The sequence below is a fragment of the Azolla caroliniana genome, unplaced genomic scaffold, assembly GCF_043228905.1.
Source record: "Azolla caroliniana isolate FFs.n. ecotype wild unplaced genomic scaffold, voAzoCaro1.0.p SCAF_18, whole genome shotgun sequence".
Classification (NCBI taxonomy): domain Eukaryota; kingdom Viridiplantae; phylum Streptophyta; class Polypodiopsida; order Salviniales; family Salviniaceae; genus Azolla; species Azolla caroliniana.
This window is the reverse complement of record NW_028230453.1, coordinates 17,039,951-17,062,590: the sequence shown is the minus strand read 5'-3', so window position 1 is coordinate 17,062,590 and position 22,640 is coordinate 17,039,951. Positions and strand designations below refer to the sequence as shown.

The 22,640-nt window shown below is 42.0% G+C and overlaps 1 pseudogene across 1 annotated transcript; it reads left to right on the top strand.

The window, feature by feature from the left end:
• Positions 1-1,330: 1,330 nt before the first annotated feature.
• LOC147852543 (AT-hook motif nuclear-localized protein 16 pseudogene) lies at positions 1,331-3,169 on the top strand (annotated as a pseudogene). Its single transcript, XR_015531440.1, has 2 exons — positions 1,331-1,792; positions 2,025-3,169. The product of XR_015531440.1 is annotated as an AT-hook motif nuclear-localized protein 16 pseudogene (transcript).
• The last annotated feature ends 19,471 nt before the right edge of the window (positions 3,170-22,640 follow it).

Below are 22,640 nucleotides of genomic sequence, written 5' to 3'. Positions count from 1 at the left end.
ATCATTGCTTGCACCTTGAATAATTAATGCTTCTCGTATAATGAATGCCATGCACTCCATAATTGGGTTCTTCATAACATAGGACTTACATGGCACACATCCAAATAGCCAACACAAGTGTTCCTTTCCTTATTGTGCCCAATACCAATGATTAGGGTGAAAGATGCCATGCTTCAACGTTTCACTTTGTTACCTTCCTTCACCTATTCCTTTCTCTGATACCAATTTATGGGTAAATTCTTATTTTAATATGTCATGGATACTAAATCATGAGTTATAATATTATGTAGTAGGGTTGCATTTACACACATGTTTCTAAATTGCGTGTAAGATTTCCATTTAGTGTGGATACATTACATACTAATTCATGTCTTGCATATACGAGTTATTATTTAATAATCTTATTATTGGTGAAGTGATTGAATGTTAACAATCATGGAATTACAACATTTGGCTTCGTAGAATATTTGCTCGAAGGCAAAATAATGTATTGAACATTATTCATTTCCTATTGCAAAGCACTTTTATGCGCTACAATTATGCAAAACAACCAATAACTTTATATTATTCTCAATTGTTTTTCTTTAAAAAAAATCAAAGATTTATATGATTACAGGGATGATAATACCACACATATGTGATGTCCTAGGAATTTAAGCTTGTTTAATTAAGTTTTTCTAGAGCTATCCATTCATCTCATGGGACTTCATTTTCAAATTCTCAAAGTGGATTACTATCTAAAATTTGAGGTGTCGCTTCTATGTTCCCCTCTCATTTCATCGGTTTTTGAGAGTCTCACCCTTTATTAGAACAAACACATAGACACAACCTTATCCCTCTTTGTGTGCACATCTACACTTACATTTGTAGTATGTACAATATATGGGGCATTCTCACGCACACACACATGCACACAATATCATGTATCTTAACTTGTAGTTTCACTTTCACATCTCCTGGAAAACTTATCGACAATCTCTTATCAATATATAACCTTTGTCGGGGTTTTAAACTAACTATACTATTGTTCCATCACGATGTCTATTTCTAAATATATGTCACGCACTCACGTGCATGCACACACATACATGCACACAATCTTATGTAGCTTAATATGCAATTGGAGTTATGTCAGCTTTTTATTATTATTATGTGTTTGTAAATCACATTTACTAAATGGTTTCACCTCTATTATTCTCTTGGGCACCTTCTTCTTGCAAGCAACAAGAGTGTTAATTCAATTTATTCTTGAACGCTTACATAAAGATTTATATGCTACCACCTCACAACTCTTTAGATTCTATTGATAGTTTTGTAGTTAGCAAGTCACAAGAGCCTTTCAAATGGTTTTCCAAGAGGGTCACCTCTTATTTACATTAGGATATTTATTGGCAATGATGCCCTACTCCTCTTTACAAAGAAAGGGTTGTTCTTTGCATTTTTTCTTGGACAAGAAGTCTAGGGTTAGGATTAGGTCATTGTATTTCAAGGTTACAAAAGTGACACAAGAGAAATCCACATTACATTATAGAAGTAAACATTAACTTATAAGCATTAGCTACTCTGAGGTGGCATGAATTGCAACAAACAAGAGAGAGAGAGAGAGAACCACATAAAATTTGTTTTGCCCGTCATATTACAACAAGATATATATTCAGTCATGACAAATCATTAATGAAAACTAATCTATAGTGTGAAGGAAAGGCTAAGCCCCAAGTCCTCTCTCACAGTATATTGTCTTTCCTAATCACTAGCTTAATCAGTGCTCCATATTAAGAAGAACATTGGGTGAGTATTCAAACTAAAAATCTATCTATCTTTGCATCTATATTTACTCATTAAAGTTTAGATCAATGAGTTACACTCTTGCATTGAATGACTGTCAATACATATTCAACTTGAATCATTAAGATTTATAAACATGTATAACCAAGGATTTGTTGTTTTTAAAATCTTAGCGTGTTGAATGATTATTCATTGAGTATGTAATAATTGCATTTAGTGGCATTTCGGTGTCCTAGGAGAATTTAGGCCGGACATGCGGTCATTAGGTGGTAATGCCGCGATGGGCGGTAATGTGGTGGGCACAGTGTCCGACGAAGAACACAGTGGAAGCAGTGATCTCGCGATTAACAACATGAACCGTACATCCATTACTGCTACCAACAACAACAATAACAACAACAGCCATAATAACGACGCGAACCGCTTGGCATTGACCACGACGGGTGGGGATGGTGTAGGTGGCGGCATGGAGGCGCCGCGGCGTCCGCGGGGCCGGCCGCCCGGGTCCAAAAACAAGCCCAAGCCCCCCATCATCATAACGCGGGACAGTGCGAATGCGCTACGGACCCACATGTTGGAGGTAGCAAACGGGTCCGATGTGAGCGAGAGCGTGGCGGACTTTGCACGCCGGCGCCAACGCGGGGTGTGCGTGCTAAGCGGGAGCGGGACCGTGACGAATGTCACGCTCCGGCAACCCGCAGCCCCGGGGGCCACCGTGACGCTGCACGGACGGTTCGAGATATTGTCCCTCTCGGGCTCGTTCCTCCCGCAGCCCAGCCCGTCGGGCACTACGGGCTTGACCATCTACCTCGCGGGCGGGCAGGGTCAAGTGGTGGGGGGAAATGTCGTGGGGGCATTGCTCGCATCGGGGCCCGTAGTTATAATGGCGGCCTCTTTCTTAAGTGCCTCATATGAACGCCTGCCCCTAATCCACGTGGACGAACCCAACAGCATGGACCAATGTGTGGCGGGCACGACCGCCACGGCCGTGCTAGCCATTGGTGCCCCGCAATCCACGCCCACGGCCACAACCGTACTCGATTCGTCGGCCGGGACCAATTCGGGCGCGATTATTAACAGCATTAACTTAGGGAACAACGCCATGGCCCTCTACAATGTGCTGCCCAACCTCCAGCTCTCCAATCACCAAAACATGTTTGATCATGTTAGCTATGTAGGAGGCGCCCCGAATCGCCCATCCAATTACACCTAAATCATTCTTTTTAAGCTGCTTACCTTGATTAGCAACTAATTATAGTGCAAATATTAAGCTTAGTTTTTTCAAGCATTTCTAATTCAAGTAAATTATGTGCCCAACTACTAATCACTCTACAGCTCCAAATGTCTCTCAAATTCTACGACCTCTTCTTAGTTAAATTTATCTCCTCTCTTTTTCTTTTAACCCTTTTGCTTCTAACTTCCAACACCACCAATTTGTAAAGTTATCCAACCCATGATCCACATCTCTAAATTCAATGCTATTTAGTAAAATTAGTCTTGACACTTCTTCGATGTGATTCCTTCTAAAGCATCGTGTCGCAACACAGTTTTCTAGCATCCAATTCATTCTTATCGTCTTAGCTTTCATGTGTCGATTACTCGAATGAATGAAATGTGTTTGCACTCTTTATTCAAAATAACTTCATGCTTCCGTTTCTTTTCTTTTCTTTAACTCTCATTACCGAACAACAAATCACTATGTTGGTATGTTGTATGTATTTCAATTTCTAAAATGCTAGTTAATGGGGAATCAACAGTTGCTTATATAACATGAAGTTGTTAAGCCCATCAAGAGTACAATCTACTGTTCATTATTAGGTAGATCTATTAGTTACCCAATGGCACAAGCATGCTATGCGCTCTTTCCAATCGATCCACATCAAATATACTATGTCATTAGTCATTTGTGATACATATTATATTTGGTATTCCTTTAGGCTTTATCATCGAAGAATGCCAAGTCGCCATTGTATATATTGTGTGTGATTGATTAAATCAAGTGGAATTATGATTAGGTTCGTCCAAAAGGTAATTAGTGCTATATTATGTTGGTGCAATTGTTTTTCCTAGGAAAAAAGTATGATCCTAGAGTCTTGTTTTAGTTCAAGTATACCTATAGCAAGTTCGATTATTCAATAGTTTGTACCTCTCCGCATTTTTCCATAACTATAAAGGTAATAAGTAAAAGGTAGGGGCTTTTCTATAACTAATGGAAGGAGTTTTTTATTTTAGAAAAAAAAAGAAAGAAGGTAGGGGCTTTTTGTACAATTTCAGCAGTATATTTTACTTACTCTTTATATCCCACTACCTAGTAGTATAGTAGCATAGAAAAAACAAAAAACTGAAAACGAAACCAAAAGCTGAAAATAATAAAAATAGTAACAAAAACAATGTGTATATGTGTGAGTGAGAGATCAAAACACAAAAGACATAGAGAGATAGAAAGTGAGGAAGCTTGAGACAACATTGATCTCTACCTGTACCGAATCCCTCCTTCTGTGATCTATGAAAGACTCATCTTCTCCATCAATCTCGCGCACTACTCACGTATAGAGGTAAACCTTACTACCTTCTTCTTAGTGCTACATCATAGTGACGGTGAAATTATCATTATTTGTGATGATGCTTGTGTTACCTCACATGCTAGTGGTAACTTTTGTAGACTCAAAATGGCCAACTAGGTTGTATAGGCATGTCATTTTGGTGATAGACATAGGTTGTAAACTTGTATTGAAGGATGTTAGACATGCTTCAGATATTTGGCTAAATATCATTTCTGCATATAATCTTGATGATGATGGTAATTCAAATTACTTTAATGAAGGAAGATGGAAGCTCACCAAAGGCTCTCTAATCATTGCAAAATGTTAGAAATAGAATTATTTATACCTTATGCATGCTATGGTGTCTAGTGGAGAGGTAAATGTAGTTGACAAGAATATCTCCATCGAGCTATGGCAAAAGAGACTTGACAACATGAGTAAAAAGGAGTAAAGGTTCCAACAAGGAAAAATGTTCTACTTGAGCATTATTGTCATGATCATGTTATTAGGCTTGTGAGAACTGTTCCCGAAACACCTCTAACACAATGGTGTGGATGAAAGAATGAATAGAATAGTTTGTGAGTGGATAAGGTGTATGTTCTCTCCCTCTAAATTGCCTAGACCCTTTTGGGGTGAAGCAATGAGGGCTACAATTCATCTTATAAACTTATCTTTGTTAGCTCCATTATATAGTGATGTTCTAGAGAGAATTTGGAGAAGGAAATATGTATCATACAAGCACTTTTTGTAGGGCTTATGTTCACATCCCAAAAGATGAAAGGTCTAAGGTTGATGACTAGTGCAAACCATGTACCTTCTTGGGATATGGTCATGAAGAATTTGGCTATAAATTATATGACCTAGTGAATCAAAAGGTGAAATTAGAAGTAGACATGTATTATTCTTTGAGGATCACACTTTACAAGGTCCAGAGTTGAGTAAAATACCAAATTTAACTCATGATTTTTTAGTCACCACATATTCAACTTCTCCCTTGGAAATTCAGGGTGATGGGGGAAATGTGGAAGAGTATGATGGTGCATGTAGTTTATGATGTAGTTGATGATTTTGAGGATGAGCAAAACCATGATTCCACATGATTAGATTGATGACATTCTTGTAGCTCCATAGCAAGAAGAAGAGGTTAAAAGGTTCATGAGACAAAGGAAACCTTCTACTAGATGTAGTCCACATGAATTTTTTATGCTCACAAATGGGGGAGAGCCATAGAGCTTTAGATAAGCTATGATCACGTATTATTAGAGAGAGAAATTGTTTGAGGCCATGATTGATGATATGAAGTCCTTTAAACATAATCAGATCTATGACCTATGACTTGGTAAAGCTCGTAAGGGCAAGAGAGCGTTGAATAACAAATAGGTTTACACGCTCAAAATTGAGGGACATTACAAAATCAACCAAGATACAAAGGTTGGATTGGTGGTGAAGGCACATTGGAAATTCAAGGTGCTGATTTTGAGGAGAGTTTCTCACTAGTGGTGAAGATATCTTTAATCAAAGTTGTACTTGGGATTGTACCTAGTTTAAATCTAGAAATTGAACAACTTGATGTGAATACCACCTTCTGTCATGGTGATTTGGATGAAGAAATTTACATGGAACAACCTTAGGGGTTCGAAGTCACATGAAAAGATCATGTCAAGTATAACATGACGATCTTAGATCACTGAGTGTTCTTTAAGACATTCTCTAATGGTGATCTCATCATTCTACAATAATTTTTATATGTAGATGATATGTTGATTGTCGGTCAAGATACCAACAATATTAAAAAGTTTAAGAGAGAGCTTAGCAAGTCTTTTGTTATGAAGAACTTGGGACCAGCTAAGTTTCTTTTGTTTAATGCATCCGACAATGATAAAGATCCAACCATAACTCTCCTAATGAATACCTCAAATTGTAGCATCAATCAAGAACACTAACATGTCATCATCACATGAAACCACTAGGTAATGGGCTTAGGAAACCCCGTATCTTTATAACTCTTCGTATATGATCTACTTAGGTTTGCCAATCAACTTGTGATAAGTATAGCTTTTTTAATAGGAATGGGCTATTTGCCTCCCCTAAATCCAACATTCTTTGACAAGATTTCAACAAATGGTTAATTATCAAAGACCTTCCACATTTGACATGCTTTTCAAAATTAATGATATTTCACAAATTAGCTTCAATCGTTATGTTTCCAACCTTAATTCTTGTCTAAAGTATGCCTATTTCTATCCAAAGGTTGTACACCCTCAAACATAAATGAAATGAAGGTGAATTGACGAACTACCATATGCTCATACAAATTAAATATTGATGCCCCACCTAGATGCTTTAGAGTACGAACGTGATCCTATGCCAACCACGACATGGTACGTTTTCCTTTTCTCTGCCATAACAACATCCACATTTAGTGTGACACCATTTCAAGATCTTTCTTCAACCTTGGAAGAAAAGCCAAACAATAAGATACCATAGGAACTATAATCGATTGGACCACTTAAGTTATACATGAAAAGGCTAGAATTGAGACTTACAATATATAAACTTATCCTCCATTTTTTTAGGTACCCACTCAATAAGTTTCATACGAGAGATTACCACCTCAATTGGATATACAAGGTGATGACAAATCATAACACGATGTACTATCCTTCCTGACCACCCCACCGCCAACACATCTTGTTTTATAAATGAAATGGGACAATTTTATGCATATTAAGTCTTAATCTTAAAGCATTTGAAAAAATTTCCCATACATCTCTTTTCTTACTAATATTTTCATGATTAGGTGCCAAAAACATGATATGGTCAATTGTAAGGGCTTGTATACATGGCTTCCTTGATGGCCACCTTAGTCCAAGCAATTCTTCCTCTGTGTCCATATTGTGTATTAATTTAATAAGAATAGGACGTGTCACAATAGTGAGTAGTAAAGGGTTAACCTAATATCTATGTTTAATTGATCTTCGAATAGAAATAGGTTGGGCAAATAGTCCATTAAACATCATATGTGAAAAAGGACCCTCCCCTAATGTGTCTATCAACTTAGACATGTGATCATTAAAACCCATATGAGACATCAACTAATTTATAAATAACCAATCCACATTATCATATCTCTTCTCAAGATCCAATTGTATCAAAACTATAATTCTTGTTTAAAATCCTTTGCATAGTCAATTCTCATTCAACATCTCTAAGAATATTATGTAAAATATCTCTTTTTTCCAAGAACCCATATAATTGAGCATTGTGAATAATAGAAACTTTATGTAATCTATTGGCCATCACTTTTCTAAAAATCTTTTACATTCCCTCCATCAATGAAATAGGCCTCCAATGAGCAAAGGAAGATGGAGAAGGCACATTCAACAAAAGTTTTATCAAATCAATTTGCTAAGAATGTATTAAATCAATCTCCTGAGTATGAGTCGTTTTCCCTTATTTTCACACCTTCTAAAATAAGATCGTAAAAGTCCCCTTCAATTTAATTACATATTTAATAAAGAGTTAATTTGTTCGTCCATCTCACCGAAGACTCAGAAATATTAACATTGATGATGATTGTATCACATCATGTGATACATGATTTTTGACCCCTTTTAAAAAAACATATTTTTCCTTTTTAACATTATCATCAATAACACTTCTACATCTAACAATTGTGTATAATATTCCACATATTTCTTCACAATTTCTTGAGCATTGAAACACAAAACACCATCTTCTCTTAACCTTACCACATTGTGTCACGTATCTGATTCATGAAGGTCATAAATTTTACAGTGATTGACAATTATGATCCTCCATAGCCTACTCATACTTCTTCGTTATATAAGATCATCCATTGCAGAGATTAATATCTCTTCATATCCCACACTTGGGAGAACATCAAACAAGACTGGCAAAAGTGAGGTTGGTGGTGCATGTGTGGGGAGGTATCCCGACAATAATAAGTTCCGCGATCCGTAATACATATGCATCCCACTCACACCGTCGTGTAGGTAGGTTTCGATTCCACATTGGGCGATAACGATGTGACGAATGAATCCATGAATGTATCGAGATCATGTCATCATTACCGCAACTACTAGGGAATCAAAGACTTGCTACATGCCTATTTTTGGTTTTCAGTCATAAGTAGCTCACCAAAATCCATCTCATATTACACTAGACACTTACACACACACACACACACACATTGAACTGAAGTTGAAAATAAGATGAGAAGGCAATCAATCATTTCCCTGTTTAATTACATTGAAGGTGTACTCTTTCCATATAAACACTTGGAAACAAAACCCTGATGATTGGGATGGAGCTGGCAGGAGAGAATTATTATGAGAGGCTTTATCATGATGGAACATTAGGGTCATATTAGACTTTAAATTAGGATAGGATTCATAGCATGTGGCCCCCGACTCCTCCTGCAACAAGGAGCAGGAGTGCTAGGGTGAGGAACATGAAGGGGAGAGGAGGAGGCCGGGGAGCAGAATAGGAAGAGGAGGTGGCGTTATGTGGGTGGGGTGCAGGGCTGAAGGCGAGGAAGCCGGTGTCATTGGCATTGCCTACAATGGAGGCTGTCGTTGCCGAAGGCAAGGAAGTACTAGTGGTAGTGTTGTTAGTGCTGTGCGTGGAGGGAGGAGGGGTAGCGGAAGAGGTGCCATTAGGAGCTACAGGGTAGGCATCCATGAGATGATGGGGAGCAGTTATGGCGGAGGAAGGATTGGTGGGCTGATCTTGCACTGGCGGTGCAGGAGTTGGAGAAGACAGTTGGAGAATGCCGCCATCGGTATGGATATCCGCTGGACTGGCAGAGGAGCCAGGAGCCGGAGCCGGAGCCGGAGCCGGTGGTGGGAGCTCATTGATACTAGGGGCGGAGGAGGCAGGGGCATCGGTGGAGGAGGAGGCAAGGAGGAGGCGGTCGATGCCGTGGCACGTGACGATGTGGGAGAGCGAAGGCGGGCAAATGTCGGGGTGGATGATGTGAGCGCCTTCGATCAGGAAATTGGCAGCAGCAGCAGCGGAGGAAGAAGAAGAAGAAGAAGCGCCGCCGCCGCCGCCGCCGCCGCCGGCACTGTCTATGCGGAGGCGGTAGGCGTCGCCAAGGAGGGTGGGGAGGAGGGTGGCTTTGGGGAGGGTGGAGAGGTCGGCGAAGGTGAGGTTGGTGGGGAGCATGTGGAAGCGGGCGAGGGAGCGGAGCTGGGAGGTAGGCATGGCGGAGAGGAGAGGCATGGCGGAAGGCTGGAGGAAGAGGACGGCGTCGCTGGGGAGGAGGAGGGTTATGCGAGGGCGGGTTAGGGGGCGGAGGTAATGCGGCAGGAGAAGAGAGGCGGCGAGGTAGCTGTTAACACGTCCAGATCCGCCGCCGCCGCCGGCCTGCAGAGCGTGCGCCACCTCGGCCAGCAGGGCCTGAGGCAGGGGGCTGGCTGTGGCGGTTTTAGGTGAAGACGCGTTCACGCCGGCCATGATGCCAAGCGTGAGGAAGAGGAGGAGGAGGAGGAGGAGGAGAAGGCTGTGGAGTTGGGAGGCCATATGGCAGGCACGTGAGTCGGTGGAGGCGGCGTCACGTGACTGACACCGGGCACTCTCGCACAGAGAGAGAGAGAGAGAGAAAGAGCGGAAACTGGAGTGGTGTGTGGGTGTGTCACGTGAGGCGTTTTTAAGGAGGAGAGCCAATGGAATGGGATGGAGAGTGCCCGTTCGTTCAAACGGATGGCCCAACTCCCCCGTCTTCTTCTTTTCCTTCATTCTTTTGGCCTCCTCGCCTTCTGTCCATCCTTTGGCCGGCCATTAGTCTCCCTACTTCGTTAAACTATTTTACTATGCAATACATACAAGACTTAACACCTTTAGCATCCATCCATACAATTACTCATCGACCACAAAGGTGTGGACTCATCATCCCGCACAACTTTGTGAAAGCCTTGCCTTCTTGACACAGAACCTCCTCGTCTGTATCACCTCTAGTGCGCCGTATGTTCCGCCGGAGCTATTCCTCTTCCACTCCCATACTTCTCAACTAGACTTGGAAAATCATCGATTTCTTTTTCGTCTAACAATTTAAACACTTTCACATTGCCAATGCCTCAAAGATCCTAATTTGGTTTGCATCACATCATTGAACCTTATGTTATTCCCGTCGTTAAAAAATGCGAGATTTATGTGTCTCACTAAACATCACATTTAGCATTGAAGTTTTTGAAATGTTTAACGTTATATTGCAACAATAATCCATTCAAGATTAAGTATCAAAGTCTATCGTTGATCACATAGGATCATCACACCACAAGTTTCTCAATTACAAATGTGTGTGGATTTCCATATCATAAAAAAGCCATCGTCAAATATGACTACCTAGTTTGGTATATTGAAGGCCCATTGCAGAGGATTATTGGCAAAAGAGCATACAAATCTATTGGCCTTCTCTCGCAATAGCTAGAAAGAACATAATGGCACCGAAGAGCCAACACAAGACAACATTTGCCACTAAATTTGGTACATACACATCTATGCAAATATCATTTGGCCAACCACATATTCACTTCAAAACCACAAAATTGGCTAGATCCTATGGTTATCATCTCTCCTCTATTTCTTCATGGATAGACCACTTGACAAATTACTTTGAATTGTGTTTAAGAAATCTCATGAACGCATGCTCTTGTTGCCAATTCTGAATGGAGGAGAAGTCATACTATGATGTGTGTTTTCAAAAATTGATATGTCCACAAGTGAAGTGAATGTCAAATGTCAACCTTATTGTGGTTGCGATCTTACATTCTTGCTTGTGAAATGTGAGTAGGACCATCGGCAACGTGAACCATGAAAGATGGGGTTTGCACAAGTTGATGACTTGGGAACCCTTGCAACAATGGATTGTAATGCCTTTCAAGTTCCTTTAGATACCATTGATAGACTTTGATAACATAATTGTATGTGTGTGCGCTTGTGCGTGCATGTGATTTTATGTACAAATGAAAGTACACAAGTGCTTCAATATAGAGGTGGGTTTTAGAATGTCTAAGTATATAAAAGTACTTACACGTAATTTTGTCTTATATGAGTGTGTATATGTTTATATGCATGTTAATGGGCAAGGATGTATGCATACATGCAATGTATGTATATATATATATATATATATATATATATATCAATACCTGGAAATGTGTATATGAGCATATATATGTATATATATGGACAAATTCAGTGTATAAGTCTACTTATATAAGTATGCATGTGTTTACCTTGTACATGTGTGTTATGTTTGTGTAAATGTTTTAAGTATGTGTTAGTATGTAAGTTCAAGTAGAGATGTGCAAGTATATAAATTTTTATGCCGATGTGATGTCTAAGCGTGTCTATATCGTAAATGTATATTGGTATATTGGGGGACATGTAGGGAAAATGGTGTTCACTTTGTTCATGCAAGTCCTTACGTGAAGTGAGTGTGAAAGGGGAAAGTGGGGGGTGGGGGGAACCCTGAATGTCAAACATTAATGTTAGTAATAGTCTCAATGATGTCAACAACCACCACAAAACTAGCTATTTTGTTGGTGTCATAGCAATTGTTGAATTGTGCAATGACAACTTTGTCTCCTTTCTTTGTTGCTCATTAGTGAGCAACACCTAACCTCTCATTCTCTTCTTTCGTGGGAGAGGGTTTAGAAGATTCCGTCATTACTACAACTGGAGCCTCGTTGGATGGGATTGTAGGTGGTGATTCAATCCACGAAAGTTTCGTCTGGTTGATGGAACACCCAAGTTTCTGGTTCAGGGTAGTGGGTTGGACTCTAGCATAATATATACTCCAAAGCTCAAATTTATGCGCCAACTATTTCATTTTGATCGTCTCAAAGTGTTTTTGTGATGGTGATGGACATGCTAGGAATTCGTAGTCTGGGGAGTTTCGCCTCTTATGAAAATAACAGTTCTTCACATAGATTTCCATTCAAAATCGGAATTTTGAACTGAAAATTCCATGGCGCTCCTCAAGTAGATACAAATTTTGTTACACTTTATTATCTACTAAATCACATCATTCAACCAAAAAATAAATTCTCTAATCCATCAAGATCAAATTTGTTTGCTCTCACCTCATGCTAGTACTCAATTTTCAAATATCAAGCCTATTACATGTGCGGTGTAAGAAATAAAGAAATTGAGATATCAAATAGAAATTGTGTCGAAGTGGTGATGCTTGAGTTTCAATATAGTGTGTATGATCGATGGTCACATTGCCTCTTGTCACCAGAGGACTCGTACACACCATATTGATTCAGTATCCCACAACAATTGTTTCACGAATAAAGCCTAGGCATCTTTCTCCAAATATTCATCCCTAGCAATGAGCTCTCCTTTTATTTGTTTTAAGAGCACATGTAGCAAAATAGTCACTTGCTTGTAACATGCCCACACACTACGTTCCTCGTTTTGTTGTATATAGTATAACATACTCATCTGTATATTTTGGGTACACCTTTCCTGCCTCATCATCCATTGTGAACCATTACACCTTATCATCCTAATAGTTGGATCTTACCAATTGAGCTATATATTTTTGTTGGTTTAACACTATTCTCCTTTGAACACATCACATCACCAGAGATTCTACAACAGGAAACCCAAGTAAACTCTACGCCTTTGTAGGATATAATGACCATTAAAGGTAAGTTATTAAAATGATATCTTAAAAGGTTGGATAGAGTGCCCATTTACTAGACTATTGAATAAATTTGTGTGAATAGAATAGTGTACCAAAGCCTTTGACACCATCAAAGCAAGCTTTGAGATAGAACTTGTTTTTAGGTCACCATGTTTGGGATTATGATGCATCTTGAATATGTATGCAGAATTTGTAACAATAATTGATTGTTATACATATTCTGATTCGTTTACCCGCACTATTTTGAATAATTGATGTGTAACTAGAGAAGTTTATGAGATGGGGCCATAAAGGCGACCTTAACTCAAAACACTACAATAATGGTGATCCCAAAGCTGTGGGTAGGTATATATTTCAAAGAAGTTGGGAAACCCCTTTTGAATATAGCTCATTTAAGTTGACTAGGTATAATGATAAGCCTAAGGTGGTAATTCCATGTCTCATTCTTGAAGACATATAACTCAAGTTAAAGAGATATTTAAACAAAGGATGCAAGGTGTGTGCAAGGTGATAGGTTTGTTGGAAGTGTTCTAAGTATGATTTTATATCTCTAACAAGAGACATAAGGAGAGACTATTAACAAGCATCTAGAGGAATGGATTGAATAGATTCAAGATTCCATCGATCTACCATGGAGGATAATGAATGTGTCTCCTTGATGGAAAAGTGGATCACTCCGGATATGAGCTCCTAACAAAATATCAGTGAGCTCAAATTCAATTGCCATGCCTATCGAGGAGTTTAGAGTAGTGGGATAAAAGAAAGCGTGATACAATCGATATAACATAACGTCTCATCGATATAGCGTAACGTCTCATTCTGGTAGGAGCGGCGTAATAACACTTGAGACTATCCAAGAAAGAGAGTAAGCTCGATGGCTCTATGGCTTAATGAAGAATTAGTGTTAAAGAAAACTTTGTAGACATGGTCATGACTCATGAGGGGGACCCAACATGTGATAGAAATAACACACGATCATTTTATTAATCTCTCTCTGTCTCTCTCTCTCTACACTTCTAATATTTCCGTGTACTTACAACACACGCAAAAGCAAAAAGGCGAAAGGCAAAAATGAGCAAAAAGCAGTGAGGGTCGTGTCTTTTGTCAGGCTGCCGTATGGGCGGCGGCGGCCACCAGGCCGGCCACCGTGAGGAGGAGGAGGAGCTGGGAAAGCGGAAGCCGATTTGAGGCGGCAGAGGAGGCCGTGAGGGGAGCAGGGGCGGGGCTGAACGCCGCAATGCTTCCGATGGCATCAGCTGTAGCAGAAGGCAGGGAGGTGGAAGTAGTCACAGCTACACTCTTTGAAGGAGGAGGAGGAGGAGGAGGAGGAGCGGAGACTGCGTAGGATCCGTTAACGACCACGTATGCGTCGATATGGTGGGAGGTGGATGGAGTGGAGTAGGATCTCGCAATTGCGGCGGTGGTCGGAAGAGATGGCGGGGCAGCACTAGAAGAATCTGGGGAAGGTGGGTCCAGCAGGTCGGCGGAGGGAGCCAAGGGCAGCGGAGCGGAGGCAGGGGAAACGGAGATGCTGCTGGGGGTAGTGGGAGTAACGGGGGCGGAGGAGGCGGAGGAGGAAGAGGCAAGGAGGAGGCGGTCGATGCCATGGCACGTGACAATGTGGGAGAGCGAAGGCGGGCAAATGTCGGGGTGGATGATGTGAGCGCCTTCGATCAGGAAATTGGCAGCAGCAGCAGCGGAGGAAGAAGAAGAAGAAGAAGAAGAAGAAGAGGCGCTGTCGATGCGGAGGCGGTAGGCGTCGCCGAGGAGGGTGGGGAGGAGGGTGGCTTTGGGGAGAGTCAAGAGATTGGCGAAGGTGAGGTTGGTGGTGAGCATGTGGAAGCGGGCGAGGGAGCGGAGCTGGGAGGTAGGCATGGCGGAGAGGAGGGGAATGGCTGAGGAGGTGGAGGTGGAGGTGGAGGTGGTGGGGTGGAGGAAGAGGACGGCGTCGGTGGGGAGGAGGAGGGTGAGGCGAGGGCGGGTGAGGGGGCGGAGGTAATGCGGTAGGAGGAGGGAGGCGGCGAGGTAGGTGTTACTACTACGCCCACGCCCAGCCGTCTGCAGCGCCTGTGCCACCTGTGCCACCACCGCCTCAGAGAGCGGCGCCGGCGCCGGCGTGGGTGGGGGTGGGGTTGCCTTGGATACAGAAGCAGCGAGGTTAAGGCTAAGGCCAAGGGTGAAGAAGAAGAAGACGACGACTACGAAGAATGGGAGGGGAGTGCGAGCTGGGGCCATATCTTCCTACTCTGCTTTCTTTCTTCTTGTGTGGCGTGTGTTATGGTGGTGGTGGTGGTGGTGGTGGCTACCTATTGCACTGACAGTGAGAGTGATAGTGGGTGCTCTTTTCCTTTTATAGGATGTCCTTCCGCCAGCCCCATTTGTCCATCCAAAGAAGAAGAAGAAGAAGTGACGTGACTGTCCATATGTCCAGATGTGTGGTAACTGGTATGTATGGTCTCTCTCTCTCTCTCTCGTTCTTTTGTGGGGTTACTTACGTCCGTTCGCATGAAACACCATTTAATGTAATGAGCGCATGCATGCATGCATACTCATCATCCATCGTAGCATAACATTGCACTTGGCATGTGTTTCGGTTGTTGCCGCCCCTCCCTCCCTCTCTCTCTCTCTCTCTCTCTCTCTCTCCCCCATGTCCACTTCACACACACACACACATTCATTCATTCATTCTCTCTGCCATCCCCCCTATAACACGGCACATTCATTCATTCACTCACTCACTCTCTCTCTCTCTCCCCCATCCCCCCTATAACACACATCCGATGTGTTGAGGGTTCCGTGATCGGAACCACAACACCACCTTGAGAGATTAAGGTGAGGATCTTCTCAACGGATAGAGAAGGCGCCCATGACTCAAATTGTGAGTTGTGGGCTTCTAATTCATCTCGACGGATGGAGAAGACACCCATGACTAAAGGTGTGAGTCATTGGCTTGTGGCGTTGTCACGAAGCAATTGCTTCACAATATAAAATAAACACAAATATTATATTGAGGTTTGTAATCCTTGAACCCACAACCTTATATACCAAATATAAATTGTAAACCATTAAAATAAGCTATTTTATTATATTTTTATTTACATACTAAGTTTAGTAAACAATGTAGGTATGATGCATGTAACACATGTGTGCCAAATGGTGATCAAGCATGTCGTGCACCCTCACATGCCATGCTTGTGCACCCCTACATAAAGATCGGGAAGGGATGCCTAAAGGGGAGATCAATTTAAAATGAGCTAATACGACCTCTTAAACTGGACAAAGGGTGGTTGGGTGGTATGTTCAGTGGGTCCAAATAGTTCCCCTAATAATCCCTCGTTGTCGTGAAGATCCGTCACTAAGCGCGGATCGCGAGGCGAAACCGTCGGGGTTCTGGACCGAAAGGATTCGAAGTTGGCATAAACTTTAGCGAGAAAGTATTTAAGATAATTTGATAGAGATTGATATGGTGAAAGAGAGAGATTAAGATTGAGCAATTGACTTTAGATTTAAGAAACAAGTTACTCGATCAATTCGATAACGAATTTTCTTCTCTTAAATTCATATATAAAAAAAAGTACCCCTCTTTTCTCCTTTTCATCTCCTCTTATATAAATGCTCTCATGCATATGATGTATGTGATGCATGCTTGCCATTTGGCGCTCATGTGTTACATGTGATGCATGAGAATCATGCTACTCATTCAAGGTCTCATGTATGAGAATTTAGATGCAAGTATAATGATAAATATAATATTTTAAGAAAATGTCTTGGTTTAGTGGTAAGCCTATAGACTCTCAACTTGGAGGTGCAAGGTTCAAATCCACACTTGCACTCCTTGTGTATATATATATGTATTTATTTATTTATATATCTATCCGACCGTTCGTTACTGTCGGTCACCGGTTGACGCCTCCGTCGTCGGTCCGGTTGGCCAAAACCTATAGTTAGGCCACACTCAATCATCATATTAACTTTGTTCAAGTCACCTTAAACTCTCTATGCTCCACATATAGACACAAAGATAATAGCTTTTGCTCTACTTTATATATTGTAGGGTCCTTGTTTGTCTTGTTTATGTGGGATATCTCACAGTTTTATTTTTCTCTTCTTCCTTTTCATACTTCACTCCCACATAACTCGTCACTTAGATGTCCTTTTTTTATGTGGTAAAGCACATTTGAAAGCTCTTGAAGACCTCCATCTTTTTATACTTAGATATTAAACTTATTCAAAATATTATCTTCACGATTATTGTTTTGTTTTTCTCGTGCGAAGAGCCACACTCGATTTCGAATGTTCCTTACAATTTCTACACTATCGTCAAAAATCCTCACGACATCCACCCCCACCAAACCGCACATCCTTCAGTACGTGCCAAGAAGAGAGAAAGTGAGATTTAGGCAATAGTGATCAGTATGACTCCTCCACGGCCTCATTTACTTCTGGCCTACTATCTTCATCGTCGAGGTGATCGAGGTCAGTATCCTCGTCTTGTCTTTTCTTGAAAACCTTTACTCTTTTTCCCGCAATGGGTATGGCCAACCTTGATCCATCTAGCTCAGCAAGGTGGTATGTGGCATTGTCGTTGGCACTTATCACCACATACGGTCTGAACCATCTTCTTGCGAACTTTCTTGTTGTACTATGTTGATTGTCAAGGCTGCTGTCGTAGACCAATACCCAATCTCCTTCTTCGATCTTCTTGGGACGCAGTCGATGCATCTTGTCAAACCGAATTTTGTTCTTCGCTCGGGCAGCCTCCATCATTTTTCGCGCATGTTCTAGATCTTCAGGTCTCCTTTCAAGTTGCCTTATCCGTGTCGCTAATAATTCTTCTCGGCTCATCTCGTTCTCCCATGGTATCGCTACCCATGAGGCGATCGCCCTTTCGATGGGCATCACCGGCTTTTGTCCATACATAAGCTCTATTGGCATATACCTTGTCACCGAGCTGTGTGTTGTTCTGTTAGCCCACAAGGCATAGGGCAATAGTTGTGGCCAATTCCCAACTCGACCGTTGCATGGTAGTACGATGGCTTTGACGATGGCTCCATGCCCTCATTCGATCTTCCCATTCGCTTTTGGATTGTAGGCAGTTGTGAGGGAGAGCTTCACGCCTAATCGTTCGAAAAGCTCCGTTGCTTCGTGTGCATCCAACTCCCCTTGGTCGGTGACTATCTTCCCCACACATCCGTATCGGCAGACAACCTCTTCAAGTAGAAATTTGCAAACAACTGATGTCGTCTTATTTGTCAAACTCACCCTTCCACTTGATTTGTCAAGTTTTCTCTTGCTAACACTAAGTACTTCATTTGTCCCACTCCCATTGGCATTGAGACTAGATCAACCATCCATTTGAAGTGTATGGTGAGCGGGTATGTCGGTTGTAGCTCATCACGATGACGGATGTTGGAATGTACATGGCAAGTTTCGCATGTGGACACGAAATGGAGTACATCTTTGTACATACTTGGCCACCAGTACTTTTCCTTCAACTTTTCGAACATCACCCATGTTCCTCTATGACCTGCCCAAGCACTCTCGTGGAATTCGGTCATTAGCGTCACTTGCTCTTCTTTCTTCACCACCACTCGTCGTGGTATTCCTGTCCTTCTTTTTGGGTGTCATCAAAGGAATCCTCCCTTCAAGAAGTATTTGGTAAGCTTTCTTTCGGATTCGTAGGGCCTCCTCCGAAAATGTCAAATTCACGCCTTCGAGCCTTTGGAGCACCTTCTCGCAATCTTTCATATGATCTGCGACGAATTTTCTACATCCTTCCTTATCTTTTGATTCAGTCTTCTCTTCATCCGAACATCCTTTTATTGGAATATCATCCAAGAATGGCATCGTGATGTCCGGGATGCAATCCTTTAAGAACTTGTTCATGGCATTCACCATATGAGCCACTGAGTTCGTTGCACCTTGAGGTAAGGTACACATCCGCACGAGCCCGATCGGAGTCCTCATGGTTGTAATGTCACGACTGTCGATCGCCAATTAGAATTGGTCATATCCGGAGTAGAGATCACCAATGGAGTAGATGGACCGGCCCGCAAACGCCTCGGCAAATTCGTCCACGCTCGGACCGATTCCAGCATTTCGAATTGTCACCTTGTTGACGGGTTGAAGATCTTGGATGAATCGCAATGATCCATTCTTCTTTGGCACCGTGAACCACCTATTAGAATAAGGAGCATTCGAAGGTTCTAGAATTCCCATATTCACCTTCTCCTTTAAGAGCTCGATCAGCTTCGGTAGGTGTGCTCTCAGAACTGGTATTGGTTTCAAATTCCACGTCTTCCTTCCTTCCATCCTCACGTAACTGATGTATAGAGATTGTTGAAATCGTGTGGGATCCTAACGGCACCATTGTCGTGAAGAAAACCGGCCCGAAGCGGAATCAGCAAAGTAGGGCGAGTGAACCGACCCTACACTTTTCCACACCGGTTAATACCTTGTACATAACTAGGAGTAGGATGGTGGGTGTAAATAGACTAGATGAGATGCGTTGGTGACAAGAACACACACTCTCGATGAACAACGCTCAGCCACAACCGAGTCTAAGTTCAAACACAGAAAATGGATAATGAAACGCACGACACAAAAGGAGAGAAGAGTGCACAAGATGTTTAACGTGGAAAACCCTGAGAGGGAAAAACCACGGGAGTCCACAGACTCCAAACTATCACTATATCACAAGGATTACAACAGTGAGCTCACGGAGGCAACGACCTCGTGCTCACGATCTTCGCCACAAGTGGCGGTTACAACAAAGGCAACAACCTCTTTCTCTCTCTCTCTCTCTCTCTCTCTCTCTCTCTCTGTACACTGTTACGCGCTCACTCTTCTTGCACCAACAAGAATGACAACAACTCTACACTAAGTTTGCCCTAAGTCATATTTATAATAATATGACTTTTTGGCTATTTACAAATATAGCCCCAATGGACTCTCAGAAACATATTTACGAATATGTCCCTTCATCCGGTGAGCACTCCTCACCGGGCCTGCATCATCCGGCTCTTGCCGGGTACTCCTCATCCGGTTCTCACCGGGTCTTCCGTTGCCAGGTACACCACATCCGGTTCTCATCGGGTCTTCCGTTGCCGGGTACTCCACATCCGGTTCTCACCGGGTCTTCACCATCCGGCTCTTACCGGGTCTTCCGTAGCCGGGTACTCCTCATCCGGTTCTCACCGGGTCTTCCGTTGCCGGGTACTCCTCATCCAGTTCTCCGGGCCTTCACCATCCAGAGGGACCTCTCTCCCAATAGTTGGATGTCTAGGAAATGAAGGAGTATCTCTGCCCGAAAGGATAGAGAATAAATTGATGAAAACGAGGGTGCAATGGCCTGCCTCGACGGCCTATAAAAGGGAAGGAAGAAGGAAGATGAAGGATTACGTTTCGGGGGCGAGGAGGAAGTGTTGTTGGATTGGGACCGAGCTCTCTCCTCCATCATTCGTCATTCTCTACAGGATTTTGGGACTGAGTTGCCTCTGATTCGTGGACAACCCGTGTGCTTCCGGCAGAGGTTCCACGGTGCAGTCGGTTGTGTGCGTGCGTGAGCATTGTGTGTGTGTGTGTTCGCCTCAGTCAGGTCCGTTGCCGACTTGCCGGTTGTAATCGTTATTGATTTTGTAATTAAGACTTTGTTCTCTCTCTCTCTTTTCCCCTACGAAAGGAACCCATGTCCATGAACACATGGGAAGAAATGAAGGGAGCTCTAAACAAGCACTTGGCTCGACATTGACCTACTTCGTCACACGGCTCCTATCAAGGATTATATTAAATCGTTTCGTGCTCTTATCTCGTAGATTCGCTCCATGGGAGAACAAGATCGTTTCTTTGCATTTACAAATCGATTGAAGGAAGGGCTCAAAACAAGCCTCGTCAGCAAACTGTAATGACTCTTGTGGCCGCATATGAAGTGGGGGATCATCTCACCGATTGGCACTCTAAGGGTGGCTCCTTTGATGTTAAAGCCAAATTTGAAGGTGAAGGATACTCATCCCTTCCAGAAGGTGGCTTCTAATTCACAAGGAAGTCTCCTCTCGAGAAGGCTACAAATGTGAATCCCTTCTAGCCAAGGACGCTATCGTGAGGAGGAAGCTCATCCGAAACTTAATAGCACTTAAACACTTATGTAAAACAGAAATATGTTGTGTAAGATTTAAAAGAAAACAAGAAAGATACACAACAAACTCTATGCACAATATACCACAAATTTTAGCGTGAAAAACTCTCAAAGAGGTAAAAACCACGGGACCTAGTCCAGAAATAATCCACTATCAAATATAAATCTAATACACCAAAGTTCGACTATAAACAAGTTAGAGTACTATGAGAAAGCGAGGAATATGATGTTTCCTAAAAAACAAAACTCAACAAAAAAGACACAAAAACTGTTGGGAATATGTCCCTCCAGTGGGAGGAGGAACCGACTGTCTAGAAGTTGCTGACAGTTGATGACTACGGGGAGCCGACTGATCGGACCAAGGAGTGCTGATAGTCGACGACAGGGGAGATCCAATAGTTTGGAAAGCCGACAGTCGAAGAGTCGAAAACAGTGAGTCGACTGTTTGATAGTTTGACTATTATTATTACTATAGCAATAATAATAATGATACGTAGCAGAGGCTACATTTGTAAATAGCCCATACAGTGTATAAGTATAAATACAGTTAGGGAAAAAATGTGAGTGGGATACATTTTTTGTAGAACAGAAGTAGCGTGAGAGCTTGAGATAGGAGAGTGAGTGAGAGCGGCGCCATAGCTGTGTGCATAACAACAGACGCCAAGAGCCCTACGTGATTGATACACTTGAGGGAGTGTTGTATATCCACTATACATAGTGAAGCTCTGTTCCCATGCTTTTATCCCGCTTTAGGGTTTCCACGTTAAATCCCTATGCACCATTGTTGTCCTATTTTTCTGGCATACCTGTGATTCGTATTTCAGCACAATTCGTTCATTGTGATTTGACCAAACGATTACTCAACAAACTGGTATCAGAGCTTGAGGTGCAAACAAGGAAAGAGGTGTGAGCGGTTTCCCAGGTATTGTTGAGACTCGTGGGTAGAAGATAGAGTGAGAGTGAGAGTGAGAGTGAAAGAGAGAGGGTGTGTGTGTGTGTGCGTGAGAGAGAGAGAGAGAGAGAGAGAGAGAGAGAGAGAGAGAGAGAGAGAGAGAGAGAGAGAGAGAGAGAGAGAGAGAGAGAGAAGACTTGAAATAGAAATGAGATTATATTATGATGAAACAAGATTACAATGAGTAGGCGAAGGGCTAAAGATTGGTGTTGAACCAAATGAGTTGAAATGAATGTATGGACAGTTATTTATAGGTCCTTATGGAGTATTCTAGAATGTTCTAGAATATTTTAGATTTGATGATAAGAAATATAATCATGAAATATTAAAGGATGTTCTAGAATAATCTAGAATGTTCTAGAATATTCTAATATCTTGTAATAACTAGAAACATAATTATTATAATCACACAACATATATGTTATTACAATGGTTAAGGGTTCAACACATAGACAAAGAAGTCGTGTGTTCGATTCTTGATAACCAAAATGATTCTTCATGACATTATCCCCCCTTTCGATGACGAGTTCCACGAGTCGGAAGACA